General features: G+C 47.2%; 1 protein-coding gene across 2 annotated transcripts in view; it reads right to left on the bottom strand.

Annotated features, from left to right (window-relative positions):
* The window catches only part of DCLK1 (doublecortin like kinase 1), a 393,955-nt gene that overhangs the window by 215,890 nt on the left and 157,130 nt on the right, over positions 1–20,935 (bottom strand). The window lies entirely within an intron of this gene.

Raw genomic sequence — 20,935 nt, 5'->3', positions numbered from 1 at the left:
TTGGTTCACCGCCCAGTTTGCAGAGTGCACTCATGTGTTCCACTTAAGTCCCACAGATTTGCTACCCAAGTGTTGTTAGAGAATGAGATACCTGAGGCTCAGACACATCATTTCATCATTTCTCAGCTGGTGGACCACGGAGCTGTGACAGAGTACAGGGTGAGAACAACGTTGGAGCAGATAAAGCAAGAGTTGGAGAGAGGGTGGGGGAGAGGAGGAAACATGAGTGTGATTGCTGTGTCTCTTTCCCAGTGCCAGCCAGTGCCCCGATGGCAGCCTGCATGTACCACCAGTGGGTAGTAATGCCCTGGGCATGCTGCAGTACTGACCATTACAAGGACACCAGGCACACCAAGGTGACTTTCAGCAGAGGCATGGCCCTTCTCCCCAGCAGGTCCCCTTTCCGTCACATCCTCAAGACTACCCCAAAACCCCTGAGCCTCCTGGTCTGGGTTTGCACAACAGATAGCCCCTGTGGCCTGCGACAGGAGAGTTGTTACCGTCTGATGGGAGGGCAGAGAGAACCACAGAACTGCTCATGTTTCCTGGCACAGAGGCTTACAAAGCTGGGGCATGTGTCCCTTATAAGTAATGTCGCTTTCAGGCTCCTGCCAACTCCTGGAGACCCTTCCTCACCCTCTAGTGTTGCCTGGCAGCCCTCAACAAAGGCCAGGTCTATGTGCAGTGCCTCAGACACATCTCAGTGGGGAAGGGAAGGCAGAAAATTGACCTGAAACATCCACAGGAAATGTAGGTGCCCTCTTCCTGTCCCTAGCACCCTTGGGTTTCAGTACTTAAAAAAGACGCCAAGCACAGCTTTCCCTGTGGAATCCGCCCAGGTGACAATTCCAGGCAGGGTCAGAGTGGAAGGAGGTGAGAAGGCACTCCTTGGCCAGCTCAGTCCCCCAGGCTGCTCCTTAGTGCTCTCAGGCCCAAGAGGTCATGCAGTGTCTGCCCATCACAGGTGGTCTAACAGGCTATGCAGAACGCTTTGTGGGCCCATGGTCAATGTCAAGTACCTGAGTACCAAGTCATCACTACTGGTGGCTGCAGGCCAGCTTTCAGCAGGCACAAAGGATACCAACTGCTGACTGCTCTGAGGCTTAGGCTCTTTTCTTATGGAACTTGCCAAAGTGCCTGCAGAGGAGGAGCCACAGGCCTTGGGGTGGGATATGGTCTCCTTTGGGTTATGTACAAAGTGGGTCACTGTAGGCCTGCTATAGCTGATAGAATGTATTTACAGTGGGTGCATTTGGGACAGGGTTTTCCTTCCCTACCCTGTTCCCTGCACTGACTATTGATGGTCTGTCTATATACACACACACACACACACAGGTTCACATGTGAGAGAATCCTTTAACAAGTTCACAGAAAATGGAATTATAAGACAAGGTTATAGTCACAACACTATACTGTGTAACTCTAGGAACTCATCCCTTCTCTCTAAGTCTGATTTGGTACCTGTTAAGCAACCTCACTCTATCTACCTCCTACTCTTCCCAGCTTCTAGAAGTTACTATTCCATGTTCAAATTAAGGAATTTTTTTTTTAGTTTCCACATGTAGGAGAGAACATATGGCATTTGTCTTTCTGTGTCTGGCTTACTTCACTTAACATGATGTCCTCCAGTTCTGTCCATTCTGTTGTGAATGTCAGGACTTCATTCTGTTTTTTTTTTTTTTTTGTAACTGAATAATGTTTCATTGTGTACATATACAATGTTTTCTTTATCCATTCATCTGTTGATGGACATCATGGTTGATTCCATGTCTTAGCTATTATGAATGTAGTTCACAATAGCTTACTATATATTTTCTGTGCAAAGAAAGGAGAGGAGCTCCAAGGCTCCAGTCATAAAGCAATGACAGAGAGAGAAATGTTAATTATCCTGATGTGATCAGCATACATTGTATACACATATTGAAATGTCACATTGTACCCTTTAAATATGTATAATTACTATAAATCAACAAATTTTTAAAATGTTTTAAAAAGTGAATTAAAAATTTTAAAAGATAAGTTTACTTTGGTGCAAAAATTCTGAAATTCATGTACAGTGTTTTAAAATATGTATTTGCCATTTGAAGACCCTGGTGTGTATGAATTTAATTTTTTTTCATCCAAATAAACTTTTAATTCCAGTTCCCACCAACTTTTTGACTCACCCTCATATGTATGTGTGCATGAGTATAATTTTTATATTGCATTGTTTTATTTCATGTTTAGTCACGCTGATTTTTCAGCCCTGTCATCAGAGACCTATAAAAGGTGAACTTTAGTGTGCATAATCTAGACTCTGTAATCTACATTTTTATTTCAAAATCATTAAGAGAGATGGAGAGTCTGAGTTGTTTTTAGTTTCCATGTATAATCACTAATGAAAAAAAAAGTCTGCCTTAGAAGTTTGCTAAACCTTACAACCCTTGTGTTGGAGACCACCACATGGCTTGAAAGCTGTTAAAGGCCTAGATAGCGGAGACCACCGCATGGCCTGAATTCTGATGAAGGCACGCCTAGCCAGATTGCAAAGGTTGAGATATGTCAATGGCAAAGGTCATTTGATGCAATGCTGAAGCAGCTAAGGAAATGCTGCAGGCTCTGTTAAACAGCAGGTAGGATTTGCCCCAGTTAATAATTAGTCCCCCTCAAGACCCTTGCACATTGCACATTGTGGTTGTTCTCTTAATCCCAGCTTCCAAGCAAACAAGTCCTTCCTGTAAACATCAGAATTCCCCATTGTTCCCTGTCTCACTATGTTTACTGCTTGGTCATGAAATCCTGTTTTCATGAAACTGCACATATTTTATGATTAATTGATCACGTCACTGTTGACAGAGTAACCAGACACCTGGGCTTCTGTTTCTGCATCCACCTTTGGCAGCAGACAGAGCGTCCCCTGGTTTCCCCACATTAAAATCTTTAATCTGAGTCTGCTTCCTAATCTATGCGATGTGATTCTTCTTTTTTTAAAAAAGATTTATTTATTTATTTGAAGGTCAGAGTTAGAGAGAGAGAGAGAGAGAGAGGGAGAAGAGGTCCTCCACCCGATGGCTCACTCAATGGCCGGAGCTGCACTGATCCAAAGCCAGGAGCCAGGAGCCTCCTCCAGGTCCCCTACATGGGTGCAGGGACCCAAGGACTTGGGCCATCCTCCACCGCTTTCCCAGGCCACAGCAGAGAGCCGGATCGGAAGTGGAGCAGCTGGGTCTCGAACTGGCACCCACATGGGATACCAGCACTGCAGATGGCGGCCCCACCCGCTACACCAAAGCATCAGCCCCGATGTCATTCTTCTTTGGGTCAGATTAACCTGCCACCCTGCCATCCTGGATGCAGCACCCTTGGTCCAGGCCTGGGCTAAGGGGTGACTTGGTCTATAGCTTTCTGGAGTCACCAGAGAGAACATCAACAAAAACTAAGGCTGAAAGATAAGGAAAACAGATGTGTGAGACTTCAACAGGTCTACAAAATATAATCCCAAACCATATCTAATTTTGGATGGTATTATAACGTACTATAAGATCCAGGTGCTAAAACTGCGAAGAGGGTATGCAAAACCCTGACCTCAAAAGAACTTCCAGACTCTTGTCAATCCTGATGAATAAATACTAACAGAAGACCACATCACATAATTGTCACACTTTTTCTTAATATAGTAGGAGTGATGGAACACTCCCATTTAATTCTCAAAATCAAAGGTGTTTTTCTTTTAAGCCACCAGGAAATAAATTGGATAAACACCTCCCATGATTCTCTTGGAGGTACCTTCAACTGGTCTAAAAGGGCTAGTCTCAAAGGGAAGAAGCTAGGACAAAGCTCAATGGAAAAAGATCCAGGGGCTGGCAGAGAGAACTTTTAGCCGCACCTTCATCACCATTTCTTCCAGCAGACCTTCCATTTCCTTCCCTTTCTCGGACATCAGAAGCTGCTGCTCCTAACCGTCTATGGTATTTGGCAGGAAGTCAAATGAACATTAACAGCTTGCACACTGAAAATAAAATACATTCTATTATGCCTCACATCTCTGTTACTCTTTGGGAGTTTTCCTGAAATTCATTTATAGGGAAGGCAACTGAAATTCTTTCTTGCACCAAGGTGGGTTGCAAGCTCAGGTAGTGCCACATCAAGTTCTTTGTTGTTGTTGTTGTTGTTGTTGTTTTTTGACAGGCAGAGTGGACAGTGAGAGAGAGAGAGAGAGAGAAAGGTCTTCCTTTGCTGTTGGTTCACCCTCCAATGGCCGCCGCGGCCGGCGCGCTGCGGCTGGTGCACCGCGCTGATCTGATGGCAGGAGCCAGGTGCTTCTCCTGGTCTCCCATGCGGGTGCAGGGCCCAAGCACTTGGGCCATCCTCCACTGCACTCCCTGGCCACAGCAGAGAGCTGGCCTGGAAGGGGGGCAACCGGGACAGAATCCGGTGCCCCGACCGGGACTAGAACCTGGTGTGCCGGCACCGCAAGGCGGAGGATTAGCCTAGTGAGCCGCGGCACCGGCCCACACCAAGTTCTTGACCTACAAACAATTCTTCTGGTAGATTATAGATTCCTAGTCTTATTTTCTAAAAGAAAATGTAAATGAAAGAGCAGTATAAGAAGGAAAAAATACTCAGATAAGCTACAGGACATCTCTACAAATACTTGCCTTTTTGCCTTTCTCTGAGAACTGTTCTGATCTCTCAACTCCCTTTGTCCTGCCACCTATATCCTAATAAAACAGCCAACTAATAAAAAAAAAAAAACACTTCTCTCCAGTTCAAAACAGAGCTGAAAACCTCTTGTGTAAACTGCTTTGAGTCTGGTGTAAAATACTATAAGCTAGGAGAAAGTATAAATTGTGAAGAAATAACCACACTGTGTAACAAGGGTGCAGTGTCTCTGGAATTTTCCCTTCTGTGAATAAAATGAGCATAGTTGGGAAGCCAACAGAGCAAATTACCCAAGTGACTGAAGTCATGATTCCATTGGTGTATCATAGGTTCAGAGGTGGTCTCTAAAGATATGTCCAAGTTCTATCTGCTGGATATACTTTTGGATATAACTATTTGGAAAAAGTAGTTCTTGAGATGAACTCATCCTGGAGTAATTGGGTTGGCCCTAAATCCAATTGACAAGGTCCTTAGAAGACACAGACGAGAAGACAGCAAGGAGATGCCCATATGAAGAAGATAGGGATCAGTGTGTTATTGATGAGGCCACAGCAAAGAAACACGTGGAGCCAGCAGATGCTGGAAGAAGCCCTACAGAAGCCCTACGACTCTGTGAGAAGTGTGGCCCTACAGACTCCTTGATTTTGGAATTTCTGACCTCCAGAACTGTGAGCAAATACATTTCTGCTATAAGCTAAGTTTGTAGAACTTTGTAGCCACCCAAGGAAAGTCATCCAGAGTTGGCACAGTTCCTCACAGGTCCCCTTCACTGCAGGAGCGCTGGCCCTCCACCCAACACACATTCAGTTGTCTCATAAGCACAATGGGAAAGGACTTAGCTGTTTGCTACTGTCTCAGTGTTTGCATCTCCAAAATTTGTATGTTGGAACCTGACCCCCAAGATGGGCTCTGTGGGTGGAGCCATTGGAAGATGAAGAGTTATGAAGCTGCAGCCCTCATGGATGGCATTAGAGCCCTTGTAAAATAGGCCTCTATCACCAGGTGAGGACACGGTGAGAAGCTGCCCTCAATGAGCCAGGAAACAATACCCTTACCAAAACTGAGCCCCATCTCTAATGTATTTCATTAGACTCTAGTCCCTCTCCCTTAGCCTGCAGGTCCTCTGTCTCCACTTTCATTACTGCAAGTGAACTCCTCCCTGGTGCACAGTCAGGCCAGCCACACAAGATCTCAGATTATAAGACTTGAAATTCAATTATCAACTCTTTGTTAACCTCCTAAAACTCGACTCCATTTTGAGACATGTTGCTGGGACCTCAGGCCCTGGTCAAAGTAATAACTAATATGCTCACAGACCCAACAAGGGCTGGAGCCCTCTTCGGCACCACAGCAATCGTAGTAGAACATTTCCGTTTTTTTTTCACTGACTAATCAATGGGAGGCCATGAGCACTGCAGACCAGAGATCAGCGCATGAGCAGATCATGCAGTGTTCAACTACAACTAAGATTTACAACCTCTAATTCCTCAGGGACTCTGGGAATTGAGTGACAGCTGCCTGAGTCTTTTTCTCTGCACATTACAAAATAAAAACTTCCTTTCTTCTACTGCCCCTGAATCAGGGATTGGCTTGCTGCGCCTGGGACAAGCAGATCCCGGTTTTATTTGGGGTTCTATGACATCACCTGACACCAGATCTGCCAATGCCTTCATCTTCCTGAGCTCTAGAATGCTGAGAAACAAACTGTTGCTGTTAATAATCCACCCAGTTTGTGGTATTTTTTATAGCAGCCAAATGGACTAAGATACCATTTGAGGCCTCTCTCACCATCAAAACATCCCTTCCTCTTTTCCTTCTGGGGACAAAGACCCTCACACTTTTATTCACTTTTTAAAGCTGCCTGCCTTCCCTGGGTTCTGTTTAATCTTCCTGCAAACTGCAAATATTTTTCCACTCATGGTTCAGCTAGAAATCAATTGTGGAAAGCAACAACACTCAGATGACCCGCTCTGCCACATCTGACACTGTTTTCTTTGCTTTAATGTTTCAGTATGTGCATATCTGTTTATGGAAAGGTAGGATTTTCTCACCCAATCTTCTACTATTTTGCAAAAATAATAAATAAATAAAGGAGTTCAGTTCACAGCTATTTTGGCTAGAGGCAAATTAGGAGGGGAGGGAGATAGAGAGAGCAGGGCCCTCATTTCAGCGTCCTGAGTGCAAATCACAAGTGTCCATCAACACACAGGCCAGCGAAGAACAAAATGAGACTGAAAGCTCATGAACCTCTGAGACCACAGAGGCAGCAGCACAAGAAAAGGGTCCTGGGATGACAGAGACAAGTAACACACGTATTAGGCGACAGACTTGGTCATCAGAGCAGATGGCCCACGAATTCACTCATTTCAGATACACGAGAGAGTTGCACCCAGCAGTTCACCACCATGTGACTTGAACAACCAACCAAGGTTATGACTTCCACTCTTCAGTCACAGGTATGCTTCGTCAGGCAGCCGCTCATCAGCCATCTCTTTCTTGAATATTTTCTGACAACGAGGAAAGCAGAGAAGGATGGATTGACTTCAGAGAAGCTACAGCATTGAGAGAAAGAATTAAAAGGGAGCTCCCCAGACTCCACATGGGAGCACTAGCATGTGGAATATCACATTCACACCTGTTCTTATTGTTGCTGAATGGCTGAAGTCAGGGCTCAGAGGTTGATGAAGCTCTTGGGAGAGGTAAAAAGATATGAGAAGGCTCTTGCTGTGATCAAAATCCTTCATAAAGGCACTCCCAGGGGCCCAGTGCTGGGCTCTGAGGCTACCAAGACATCAGCAGGAAATCCCATCCCTGTGCTGGGCCTTGTTTTCATTCAGCACAAGAACAGGGCTCGAGTTACAAATGACTCCTGTCTTCAACCAAGGGTGGCCCCACCTTAGACTTGCTTTCTATGCCTAGACTGAAGCCATCAAATCCTTCCAGTGCGTTCACAGACTGCACTCCCAGGAGCTTCTTCTTTTCCAGCTGTAGACTTAATTCTCATCCATAGACTGATGACCTCAGACTTGGTCACGGTTTTGAGCCTCTTCCCATGGCTTAACTACTTCTCCAGCCTGGGCCCTCCCTCCATGTGGTTCAACTCCGGCACAGCTCAGTTCCCGTCCTGTCTATAATCTGGACCACATTCCTCTTTCCTTTCTTCCCCTAGGTGCTTTCTACGGCTCTCAAACACCTTTCAGCAAATTCTCTCCTGTGGCTTTGCAATCATCCCCACCATTTGAAACATACTCTTGACTGCCTACTATATGCTCAGCTCACATGTGTGCACTTGTGTGTGTTTCAAGAGAGACAGAAACACACTCACAAGCTCAGAGCCATAAACATAGTGTTCAAGAAATAACTGCTAATGGATTTACTAATAACTAGGAGGGAGTCAGGTTACCAGTACTTAAAGCAGTGAAAGGCCGGTGCCGCGGCTCACTAGGCTAATCCTCTGCCTGCGGCGCTGGTACTCTGGGTTCTAATCCCGGTTGGGGCACCGGATTCTGTCCCGGTTGCTCCTCTTCCAGTCCAGCTCTCTGCTGTGGCCTGGGAAGGCAGTGGAGGATGGCCCAAGTCCTTGGGCCCTGTACCCTCATGGGAGACCAAGAGGAAGCACCTGGCTCCTGGCTTCGGATCGGCACAGCACTGGCCGTAGCAGCCATTTGTGGGGTGAACCAACAGAAGTAAGACCTTTCTCTCTGTCTCTTTCTTTCACTGTCTAACTCTATAAAAAAAAAAAAAAAGAAGCAGTGAGGGCATTCTTCTTTGTTATGGTGTGGACTGTGGAGTCACTGTGGGTTGCCAGATGTACAGAAGTGACAAGAAGCATGTGGCTTTTCAGTAAGGTGGGCCTTGGGGTCTGAGAGACATCACTAAAACAGTGTGGAAGTTATAAACACTTGCTTCAGAGGATGGCTGGAGTGTAAGAACAAGGGGAATTTGTGATTGATCTGACATGAGGGATGAGGGAAAGGCAGGCTGATCTCAGAAACCATCACGGCTCAAGCACTTCCCGTATCCTGATGACCACCCCCCACCCAGGCTCCAGCTGTGGTCTTGACACATCTCTTCTTTCCTCTGTCTAGGGATATCACCAGTCATGACACTAACGTCCCCCGTCTGGACAAATGCATTATCATTCCTGCCTCCCAACACGTGCTCCGTCTCCTGCCTTTGGATGAAGTCGCTATTAACACACTTGACTGAGTCGGTTTCCAGAATGTTCTGGGGCTGGCACCAGAGGAACTTCCACAAAGACAGAAGAAGGAAAACAGGAAAGGGATGCAGACAAGCAGGTGGCAGGGGAACCACAGGAGGAGAATGGTCAATTAGGTGGAGAATGCAATGAGTTCTCTAGGTTATGGAGTTGGAGGTGCAGTGGAACCTCCATGAAATCCTTTCAAAGGTGTGGCACACACAGCGGCAGTAAGGCAAGAAGCAAACCGGAGGAAAGTGTGCACCATCTACTGGGAGGAGCCTGGGCTCACTGGCTTACAGGCTTCTGTCTCTTGCTGGGAAGAGTTCCCCACAGGCACAAGTCCCTTGGAATCCCCCAGGGCTCAGCTCTGGGGCCGCTTCTGGGCGGTGGTTGCTGCCTGATCAGGCTGCACATACTCAAGCCCTCCTGTGGGGCTCTCTGGGCTTTTCCCTCCAGGGCACAGCTGTCATTCCGCATCAATGATCTGCCTTCTTCCCTGATCTTGGAGCTGTGAGCAGCCATCTTTGTAGCCCAACACCCGGGCCAATGCCTGGAAGGAGAACGTGCCTGTCCTCACGGGATGGACACAGACTCTTCCTTGAAAAGCTGGGTGAGAAAAGGAAGAGACAGCGCAGCAGACAGAAGGACCAGGAGTTTGTGGAGGGGACAGCTGGAGACTGCTGAAAGGCTGGGAAGACACCAAGAGACTGAAGACCCAAGGCAGGGGCAGAAATGACTGGCTGGGGATCTTGGAAAAGTGGGACACGAAGGAGCACAAATGAGCCTGGCACAGGGAAAAAGCCTGAGGCTGGAGGGATGGGGTGAAGGAGGCCAGGCTGGAGGAAGGGAGAGTGGGGATGAGGCTGGCAGGTGAACGAGTTTATAGCCCGGCATGTCACTTCTCTGAGGATAACAGGGTAGGTCACATAGTGAGGGCCAACAAGAACAGAAGAGGTCAAAAATAGAAAACGGGACAAAAGTTTAGAACGATTGCCCCAGAGAATGTAACTAGCATTGGGCAGTTTCATAGGCCAGGTGTTCTGGGCTGAACTGTGTCCGTCCCCACTTCCCCAAAAGTCCTCTCCCTCAGTGCTTGAGAACCAGATTGTACCTGCAGACAGGGCTTTGCAGAGGTAGCTAAGTTAAGCCGAGATCAACAGGAAGGGCTTTACTCCAACCTTGCTGGTGTTCTTGTAAGAACAGGGGATTAGGGCCCATACACGTACAGCAGGAAGAACCAGAAAGAAGATAAGCACCTGCCAGCCAAGAGAGAGGCCTTTCAGTCAACTTGGACATTAATGATCATCAGCCTAGGGTCCTAAAAAGATTAACAAAGCCTTAGAAGGGACCTAGTTTGAGTCTTAGAATTGAGATTTCATTATTTATGGAATTGCATCAGAAACATTAAAAGAGCTTCCACTGTGAAACACGTACCCTCTCCAGACGTTAAGACATGACTAAAATAAGGCTGCATTTCAGGTATATATCACATAAATTCAAATGTTATCCACTGTTCCAAACACCTAAGTCCCTTAATGCATACAGAAACTGAATGCAGAATGATGGCCAGGTGATTCCTGAGTGATCTGCAGTCCTCCCTCACTAGGACTGGCAGGAAGGTGGGGTGTGACCAGCACTCAAGAGTGAACCCCAATAAGTTACCTGGGAGCAGGCAAAGGACTCCTGACACTAAGTACTCCTTTCTGATGGTCACATTTTGCTGAGTGATAATTGCAAAGCACTTTTGACTTCAGCATTGTGTTTTCAACTGCCCTAGTTTCAGGTATTTGCTGACTGAAGTATAGAAAGGCAGGGCCAGAGGTGTGGCTCAGTAGGCTAAGCCTCTGCCTGCAGCGCCAGCATCCCCATATGGGCACCAGTTCATGTTCTGGCTGCTCATCTTCTGATCCAGCTCTCTGCTATGATCTGGGAAAGCAGTGGAAGATGGCCCAAGTGCTGGGGCCCCTGCACCCATGTGGGAGATCTGGAAGAAGCTCCTGGCTCCTACTTCAGATGAGCCCAGTTCCAGCCATTGCAGCCACTGGGGGAGTGAACCAGCAGATGGAAGATGGCCCCCCACCCCAGAACTCTACCTTTCAGATAAATAATTAAGATCTTAAACAAAAGTATGGAAAGGCACACATCCAGTACTCATTACCATGTGTATTCTGATGGGCTGTGTCCCTTTTATCCCCCAGAATAATGTAAGTGATAACAGCAAGGGAAGATTGTTGGGATCAGACCATGGCCAGAGATGGGTGGTGGCAGTGACTTGGAGAAGGAGGTGGGGAGAACCAATGATGGATTTAGAAAATCCCAGGTGACCAATACTGTGTGCTCTTCAAATTGTAGATTTCTTTCCCCATGAAGAAAGTCAAAGTGGGAAGAAAGAGTTCAGAAACAGGCCTGGATAACAGGACCACTGCTCTACCTGGCCAGCACTATCATACTCTCAGTAACAGGTCTGGGAGCATTCCAGGGCCAGACCCACTGATACACTGGGGTAGATAACACGAAGGTACTCCAAAAAACTGAAGAAAAAATAGGATTAAAGTAAGTTTATTATTATCCTTTTGAAATCCATGCATAGTTTTTCATAATATGCATTTTCACATTTTCCATGAACGTTTTGAAGACTCTGCATATGTTGCCAAATGGCACCATGCCTGATTGAAATCTCAACCTCTTATTACTAATGATTCATTACAAATTCAATTTCAAAGGTATCACTGTATTGGTATGATAGTAATAATACATGAACAGTAATAATACATGAATCAGAACTGATTTCTGCTTTGTGCAACTCAGTGTTTACTTTTGTCATTCAATAAATCTACAAGCACTACTTTCATAATTTGCTTTACATTATTTAACTTTTTTTTAAAAAAGATTTATTGATTGATTTAAAGTCAGAGTTACAGAGAGATATGGAGAGGAAGCGAGAGAGATCTTCCATCCACTGGTTTACTCCCCAGATGACCACAATGGCCAGCACTGGGCCAGGCTGAAGCCAGGAGCCAGGAGCTTCTTCTGGGTCTCCCACATGTGTGGCAGGGCCCCAAGCACTTGAGCCATCTTCCTCTGCTTTTCCCAGACCATTAGTGTGGAGCTGGATCAGAAGTGGAGCAGCCAGGACATGAACAGGCACCTATATGGAATGCTGGCATTGCAGGTGGCAGCTTTACTTGCTACACCACAATGAAAAATCTTAACCTTAACCTTACTACTTAAAACAAGATTATATTGGAATGGTTCTTGGCCTAGCACTTAAGACTCCGGTTCAGATGCCCATGTACCCCACATACCTGTCTCTGACTCCTGACTCCAGCTTCCTGCTAATGCAGACCTTGTGAGACAGAAAGTTACAGCTTAAAGCAATTGAGTCCTTGCCACCTACGGGGGAGAGCTGGACTGCATTCTCATCTCCTGGCTTTGGCCTCGGCCTAGCCCTCGTCATTGAGGGTACTTGGCAGTGAACCATTAGATGGGAGATCTATCCGTTTCTGTGTCTCTAAAACAAATAAATAAAAAGTCAAAAAATAAATAAAAATTGCAAGACAAGATTTTTAAAGAAGATTTATCTGTGTTTATTTGAAAGGCAGAGTTATACAAAGAGAGAGAGAGAGCTTTCATCTGCTGGTTCACTGGCCAAATGGCAGCTGGACCAGGCTGAAGCCAGGAGCCAGGAGCTTCATCCAGGTCTCCCATGTAGTGGCAGGGGCCCAAGCACTTGGGCCATTTTCCACTCTCCCCCCAGGCCTTTAACAGGGAGTTGGATCAAAAAACTGGTTCCCACATGGGATAACAGTCTCACAGGCAGTAGCTTTACCTTCTGTGCCACAGCACCATCCCGCAAAACAAGATTATAGTTATGGGAGACAAACTCAGAAATAGCTCACTGTAGAATAATTTTCCATTTTAATAATGAAATTAAATTTTAAGTCTCCAACAGCTAACATGTAATATTATAGCTCTCCACAAGGTGTCACTAGAAGTTCAGGAAAGTCAAGCTCAGCCTGAAGTGATTATGTTCCATGTGCATACTTTTTTTCCCCATTAAATGCTCCATTTTATGCAAAAATATTACAAAATGACAATGGCATGAGCTAGAAGAATGAAGGAACTATATTCTAAGAGGGTTGTGAACTTGGGCTAACTCCCAAATACCACACAACTATGACTTATGATACTAATTAAGAGAAAAATCTTCCACTTACTGAGGTCCAGGCAGCCACAAAGCTAAATGCTGGATGTCATACGTAGTTCTCCGAATGCTAACCTCCTTGAGGGACAGCTGCACATGCTTGTTTTTAAAATGAGGAATCTGAGCCCTTCAGAGTTCAGTAACTGCCAAGGAGACCGGAGTACCAGACCTCACGTAGGTTTTCTAAGCCTGGGGCCACACCAATGGAAGCCAGGTCTCTGGTCTCTGGGAGACCAACTTGACCCCTGGAAAGACAGCAGCCCAGGGCTGGAAACCAAGTGCCAGGCGGCTGTCCAGTAACTATTCAAGATCAGATAAAGCAAGCACACTTCAACAAGGTCACAGGCAAGTGGAATTAAAAGCTTATTTTTTTTTTTTTGGTGCTAAAAATTTTGAAATCCATCATCACTTTTCCATAAACACGTTTGCCACAAGCTTTTTGAAGACCCCCTGTGTGCAGGGAATTCGAAATATCTTGCGCTAAAATAAGCTTATCTTTTTTTTTTTTTTTTTTTTTGACAGGCAGAGTGGACAGTGAGAGAGAGACAGAGAGAAAGGTCTTCCTTGGCCGTTGGTTCATCCTCCAATGGCCGCCGCGGTAGCGCGCTGCAGCCTGCGCACCACGCTGATCCGATGGCAGGAGCCAGGTGCTTCTCCTGGTCTCCCATGGGGTGCAGGGCCCAAGCACTTGGGCCATCCTCCACTGCACTCCCTGGCCACAGCAGAGAGCTGGCCTGGAAGAGGGGCAACCGGGACAGGATCGGTGCCCCGACCGGGACTAGAACCCGGTGTGCCGGCGCCGCAAGGCGGAGGATTAGCCAATTCCCTCTGTCCATGAACTCTGTGAGGCGTCCTCACACACTACTGGGACCAGGAGGCTGCGGAAGGGTGCCTCAGCACTGAGGGACATCAGCTGATCCCCGCAGCAAGGTCAGCACTCAGACAACCGGAGAGAAAACCTGGGAAGGTAATCAGGACTGGAAAGCCTCAGACCCACCTCTATCTGGCCCTGCTCAGGGTTCCCTGAGTGCTATTGTTCCAGAAATTTCCCATCCTGCTGGGTCCCCAAAGGCCCACCCACTTCTCCCTGCTTTCCACTCCCAGGGCCAAATTACTGACTCATAGCATTTTTTTTTTTTTTTTTTTTTTTTTTTTTTTTTTTGCCAAAAGGGAATGAATTGGATGGTTTTTTTCTTTTAAAAAGATGCTGAGTTGGCTCCTCGGTCAAGTGGTGATGATTCACAGGGAACAAATCCTGTTGGCGGCCAGCCAATCACGGTCATTGGCCTCATTCAAGTTTTAGCAGCTGGAGAACAGCGAGCCTGCAGTAAGGGCTGAAAATGACCTTTGTCTCCGCAGAGGCAGCCACATGCAGGCGGCCTGGTCCCTCTCCTATGGACATGAAGGATTCCCTGGGCAATTCTGGCATCAAGTCAGTGGGGTCCCAGCACACTGGTTCTTTTGTTCATCCTGAGTAAGCCATTTCCCAACCTAAAGTTTGCTCTTGGAAGTGTAGTGCATCTCATACACCTGGGACCAGCAGGAGGCTCGCCCTTGTTTAGTTTACATTGTAGTCAAATACACACAAAATTTACCATTTTAAGCATTTTTAAGTGTACAGATGAGAAGTGCTATGTACACTCACATTGTTATGTGGCCATGGCCACCATCCAGTCCCAAAACCTGCAACTCTAACTCCCTATTCCCCTTTCTATAGCCCCTGTTAACCAAAAACCTGTGTGTGGACAGAATCACATGGGGCCAGGTAGACTTTTCAGTGTCTTGCTTTGTAGATTAAGCTACATTCACTTGAACGTAGAGGATTCCCTTGTCTTTATGTCTCAGTGATTTTGAATCTCCTAGGTACTTTGTGCCAGTGGAATCCAAAGTATTTGTCTTTGTGTGTGTGTGTCTGGCTTATTTCACTTGAAATAACACCCTCAAGGTTTATCCATGTTGCAGCATATGTCAGAGTTCCTTCTTTTTTTAAAAAAAAATAGATTTTATTTTTGCGGTTGACAGCAAAATTTAAAAGGTAACTTCAGGGATTTCTCCTCTGCCCCTGCTGCCACACTTGCACAGCCTCTGTGATTATCAAGAACCCTCACCCGAGTGGTGCATTAGCTATAATTCAAGAACCTACAATGACTTATCACTGTCATTCAGGGTTCACTCCTGGGGTCACCACAGGTTGTGGGCAAATTCATAGGATATATCTATTATTATAATATCATACACAATTATTTCACTGTTCTAAGCATTGTCTGTGTTCCTCTCTTTCTAAACTTAAAAAATATTCCATTATGTGTATCTAGCACATCTTGTTTATCCACTCTCTTGTCCAGGGACACTTGGGGTGCTTCTGCCTTTTGACTACTGTAAATAATGCTGCTCTGACTGTAGATGTACAAACGCCTCTGTGAGACCCTGCTTTCAACACCCAGAGGTGGAATGGCTGGTCTATGATAATCCTACTTTTATTTTTTTGAGAGATTGTCATACTTTTTTTCCATAGTGGCTGCACCATTTCACATTCCCACCAACAGTGCACAAGGGTTCCATTTTCTCCATATCCTTGCAAACCCTTGTTATTTTCTGATTTACATCATAGTGATCCTAATGAGTGTGAGGTGGACCCCTTCATTCGTATAACTTTAAAATCCTTTCCAAGGTGAAAAGTCTAAGAGCCTCTAAAAGCCCTAATTTAAAATACTGCAGCAGCATCTAATGGTTACAGAAATGCATTATTCACTTAAGGCTTCACAGCACCACTAGGAGGGTGGCTGGGCCAGAATGGGGGAAGAGTTAGGTTGGAGTCTTAGCCCCCTTTGTGGTTAGCACTTTTCACAAAGGAAAGAAAGAATCATACATCTAACCACCTAACAAAGGGCAACAAATTGAAGTGAATTCCAACTTACTGAAGCCAGACTTCATAAAGTTCCACTAATTTCTTTTTTAAAGGTTTATTTATTTATTTGAAAGAGTACAGAGAGGGAGGGAGAGAAGAAGGAAGAGAAAGGGAGAGAGAGAGGGGGAGGGAGGGAGGGAGAGAGAGAGAGAGCTCTTCCATCCACTGGTTTATACCCTAGAAGGCTGCAATGACAAGTGCTGGGCCAGGCCCAAGCCAGGAGCCTCATCTGGGTCTCCCATGTGGGCAGCAGGGGCCCAGGCACTTTGTCTGACTTCCACTGCTCTTCCCAGGCCATTAGCAGGGAGCAGCTGGGACTTGAACTGGTGCCCACATGGGGTGCCAGCAGCACCACAGGCAGTGGCATTACCCGCTATGCCACAATGCTGGCCCCAAGTTCCACTTATTTCTAAAGCCATAATGGGCCCACCCTGAGAGCACAATGTGAAGATTAACAAAACAAAATAAACAACCCAGCACAAGCAAATGCTTTCCTCTCAGTCTTCAGATTGGAGATATTAGTTTCCAAAATTCTAAAACTTATTCACCAAGTCACATCCTTTGGGGGAAAGACAGATGATTCAGCAGCATTCAAAGTCCATTCATTAGGATAAGTTGATTTTTTTCATCCGCTTTATCTACCGAATTTCCTATAGGAAATCTTTATATGGATGCGAGGCTGGCACTGAGGTGTAGCAGGTTAAGTTGAGCCTGTAGAGCAGGCTTCCCATATGGGTGCTGATTCGAATTCTGGCTGCTCTGTTTCTGATTCAGCTCCCTGCTAATGTACCTAGGAAAGCAGCAGAAGATAGCTCAAATGCTTGCGCCCTGCCACCCATGTGAGAGGCTCGGGTGGAGTTCCAGGTTCCTGGCTTTAGCCTGGCCCAGTCTTGGTTGTTGTGGCTATCTGGGGAGTGAACCAGTGGAAAGAAGATATCTCTGTCTCTTTCTTCCACCCCACCCCCACTCCACTCTGTCTTTCCCTCCTAACTCTTCCTTTCAAATAAATAAATAAATCTTTTAAAATTTATTTTTATTTATTTAGTTAGTTAGTTTTTTATTTGACAGATAGAGTTAGTGAGAGAGAGAGACAGAGAGAAAGGTCTTCCTTCCATTGGTTCACTCCCCAGATGCCCGCTACGGCCAGTGCTGCACTGATCTGAAGCCAGGAGCCAGGTGTTTCTTCCTGGTCTCCCATGCGGGTGCAGGGCCCAAGCACTTGGGCCATCCTCCACTGCCCTCCCGGGCCACAGCAGAGAGCTGGACTGGAAGAGGGGCAACTGGGACTAGAACCTGGCGCCCATATGGATGGGATGCCAGCGCCGCAGGCAGAGGATTAGCCAAGTGAGCCATGGCACCGGCCCCAATAAATAAATCTTAAAAATATAAGTTAAGAGATGCACAGGAAGATCCCTCTCCAAGAGCTTTCTTTTCTAACCATGGTTGACAAAACTAACCATGGTTGACAGTTAATCTCTGGAAGAATAACTTCTGCCAAGGGGCCAAACGTGGTCAAGTCAAATTCATGCTAGGCCTGCTCATCACCTCTTAGTCCTCCTATTACCAAATGCATGAGGGGAGTCAAGTTCAGTGGAGACTCTTTAGTAAAAATCCTCCCTTCAGGAAGAGAAGGATTCGCGTTAACAAGGGACTGATGAGTTACAGGAGACAGCAGTGAATGGTGATCCGGAAACCTGGGTTTGACTCCACCTGCTCCACCATGAGCAAAGTGCTCTTGGAGCCTTCAAGTCTGTTGAATGGGCCAACACCACCTGCCACTAGCAGTGCAGCCTAACACACACGAACACTCAGGGTCTGGGGAGGTTGCAAAGAAGGGCTCAACCTGGAACCAGAGATTCACTGATTGGTGCAAGCAGAGCAAAATAAACCCAGATTGTTCCTTTTTGGTTGCTGATTTCCACCCCCACCCCTCCACAGTGTTCCTTTTTGGTGGATCTCTCTGCCTGGTAGCTGAGGCCATGATTTCAGTTAGTGCCCACAAAGTAATATAATGAAATGTTTTGATCATCCTTTCAAGGGAAAGATAGTTGTACTTAGCAAAGCCATCACTTGTCTCGCGTCACTCATTCAGAGCAGGTGACCTGGTGGAGCCTCAAGTCTGGATGTTCACCTTGGTAACGAGGTCTGGACAGAACGGGAGCACAGCAACTGCTCCACCTTGTGGTGGGGAGGGAGCAGTTCACCTCCTCACTGGGTGGGGCTTTGGGGTTGGAGGCAGCAACACATCAGAGCTAAAGTTTCAAGACAACGGACCCCCAAGGGGCCCAAGCAGCCGTTCTCTGCTGCTAACTCTCATTTCTCTATTTGCAGTGTCTACGTGAGATCATTCTGCCACCGGAAGTCGTTCAAAGGAAGGGAGGGACAAAAACACTGCATTGAGGAGAAATTCTCCATGTTTGCACTGTTCCTTTTTCCATCCATGTTCCCTTTCTTCTTCGATTGCCTAGAATTCGCCTGACCCAGGGATCACCTCTCGCCACACTCCCCCAGGTTGCTCTCCCAGTTAACAGCCCCGTTACCCTCTCTCATTTCCCCATTCCCTTCCAGAGCCACATGCATGCGCTCGCACACACACACACTTGAGAGGGCTCTCGGTGTGGCAGTGCCCCGGTCCCAGAAGCACCATAATCGTGTCTCTGCAGTGCCTCTCATCACCATGGAAACGAGCGTTCGCAGGCACCACAGACAGGCATTACCGTGGCTGGTGCCTCTCCCTCCCCACATGTGAGTGTGTGTGTGCTTAAAATAGAAGTTCCAGGAATAAAAACAGCAATGAGGAAAACCTGGCAACCTTTGTGAGTGTGGATGCACGAGCCCCACTGCAGGCTGACTTCCTTTTCACACCATCCTACACCACTGTTCGTCCTGAGGGTGTGGACAGCCAGTGCACCCACCCACCCATTCTCCCTGGAAACAATGCCTCCAGAGGCAGCAATCAGCTGTGCCCAGGGACTGACAGGTTAGGAGGATCAACAATAGCAGGTGTGGCACCACCAGGCCCTTTAGAAAATCTGACACTTACTCCTGATCTTTGTGACAAGAACAAACAAACAAGGAAACAACAACAAAACTCCCAAAACAGAGAACTTAACATACAAAAGGAGAGAAGAGCGAATATTTAGGAAAGATAAATGAAGTGCAATTCCCCAGAAGCTAAGACAGTACAGAGAGGAGCCAGCGACAGACCAGACAGCAACCTGCCTTCTGTTTACCCCGCAATGAGCAAAAGGTCACTGCCACCCCTCCAGGCAGCAGTGAGTCTTAGCCCGATGTCAGCTCCCGTCTGGTGCTACTGCAGGCGAGATCCTTGACAGCCCTGGTCCTTGGGGCTGAGGGATTTGGTGGCATGTGGGGACCACCCCAACTATGCTGCTGCTTTCAACTGTCTCTTCTTCCTTTCCAGAATCTTCCTGCCTCTCATCGAGTGGCAATCCCAGGCAGCAGTATGCTAGTCATTCATTCTACAATTCACATTTGCCTCCCCACCCCCATAAACATGTGTTCCAGTGGGAGAGAGAGAAACCTCCTCAGGAGGAAAGCCATTGCAACACAGCAGTCCTACTATGCTACCACGTCCACTGGGACTGTGGACAGTAGAGGACCAGCCTCCTCTTGCTTCAAGGCAAGCTTCCCTGGGCTGCCTCGCACACTAACAGCCCCTGCTGTCATGCCTTTGCCTATTGTGTATAGCTTGCTAAGCCATGATGGTCTTCTTTGCCAAGAATCTGCTGTCTTGTTAGGCTCTCTGAGGAGCCTGGACAGAACCAAGCTGCAGCTGCAGCTGTGACTGGAGTCTGTGGGGAGCACACCAGATGATCCGGGCATTACCTTGTGGGTCACTGTAATGGCAAGGGACCAGCCTCCATGACACCTCCAGAGTCCTCTTCGAACAGGTGAGGCCTGAAACCCATGGCTGCCAACGCTCATGCTCAGAGCACTGTGCACACCCCTCTCCTCTGCATCTGTCACGTTCCGTCAGTTCCACCCCAGCTTCCCTAGTTCCATAAACTCCCAACTCCTTCTCAACAGCGATTTCTGGGGGGGGGGGGGGGGGGGAGGTTGAGGTTATTGTTGTTCTCACCCCTCTTCTTGCAAGCTTGCAATAGAACTTCTCTTTCTTAGAAAATCTACTGTTTCTCTTAGGGTAGCTTTGGGGAGCAGCCGACACCAGCAGGTCCCTCCTGGTCTTCAACATCCACATTCTTCCTTCATTACGGGCTGCACCGGTGGCCAGAGCCGCACCTGGGGTCCCCTGTCTGTTGAACCTGCTGCTACCAACGTGTGTGGAGCCTGCCCAGCACAGCACCCTGGTCACGCAGGGCAGAGCAGACCCAGCGGAGTAGGGGGCAAGTTCAGCCGCCTCAAGGAAGCCTGGACAACAGTCAAAGGCATTTCTGTCTGCACTGAGGTTTCGTGTTCTTGGAAAAGCTCCTTTTTCCTAATAATATTTTCTGTATAAAACAGTCCTAAAATGACTTTCCCTTTCCTGTGTTTTCATTAACTAACCAGAAATAGGGCTGGAGAGCGTGCGGCTAGACAGAGCTGGTATTGATGGTGACTTCTCCACACAGGCGGTTGACACACATGCACATGACCAATCGGCCACCTGTGGCAACCACAGGAGACACAAATCTCCCGGTGTCTGCACCCCTAGGCAGCTGGGGCAAGACCCCGAGACGACCAGGAGGGGTGCCAAGAGATGAGAACCAGCCCAGCTGCACAGTTGGCCAAAGCGCAGGGAATGACCCGCCCTGTGCACGGGGATTTCCTATGACAGGTTTGGTCCAGGGGCTGCCAGCCATGAACAGAAGTTTTATTCCCTGTCTCCTTTGGAGCAGGTGGGGAGATCCACACAGGCAGTCTTAGCAACGAGGAACAGTTTCTCACTCCGAGTGGTGACATGCTAGTCAGTGGGCTTCCTCTTCCCACACGTATTAGCTCAGGCTTACGATCACCTTGT

This window comes from Lepus europaeus, chromosome 6, assembly GCF_033115175.1.
Source record: "Lepus europaeus isolate LE1 chromosome 6, mLepTim1.pri, whole genome shotgun sequence".
Classification (NCBI taxonomy): Eukaryota; Metazoa; Chordata; class Mammalia; order Lagomorpha; family Leporidae; genus Lepus; species Lepus europaeus.
Note: the sequence above shows the minus strand (reverse complement) of the source record. Positions and strands in the feature narration are given on the sequence as shown.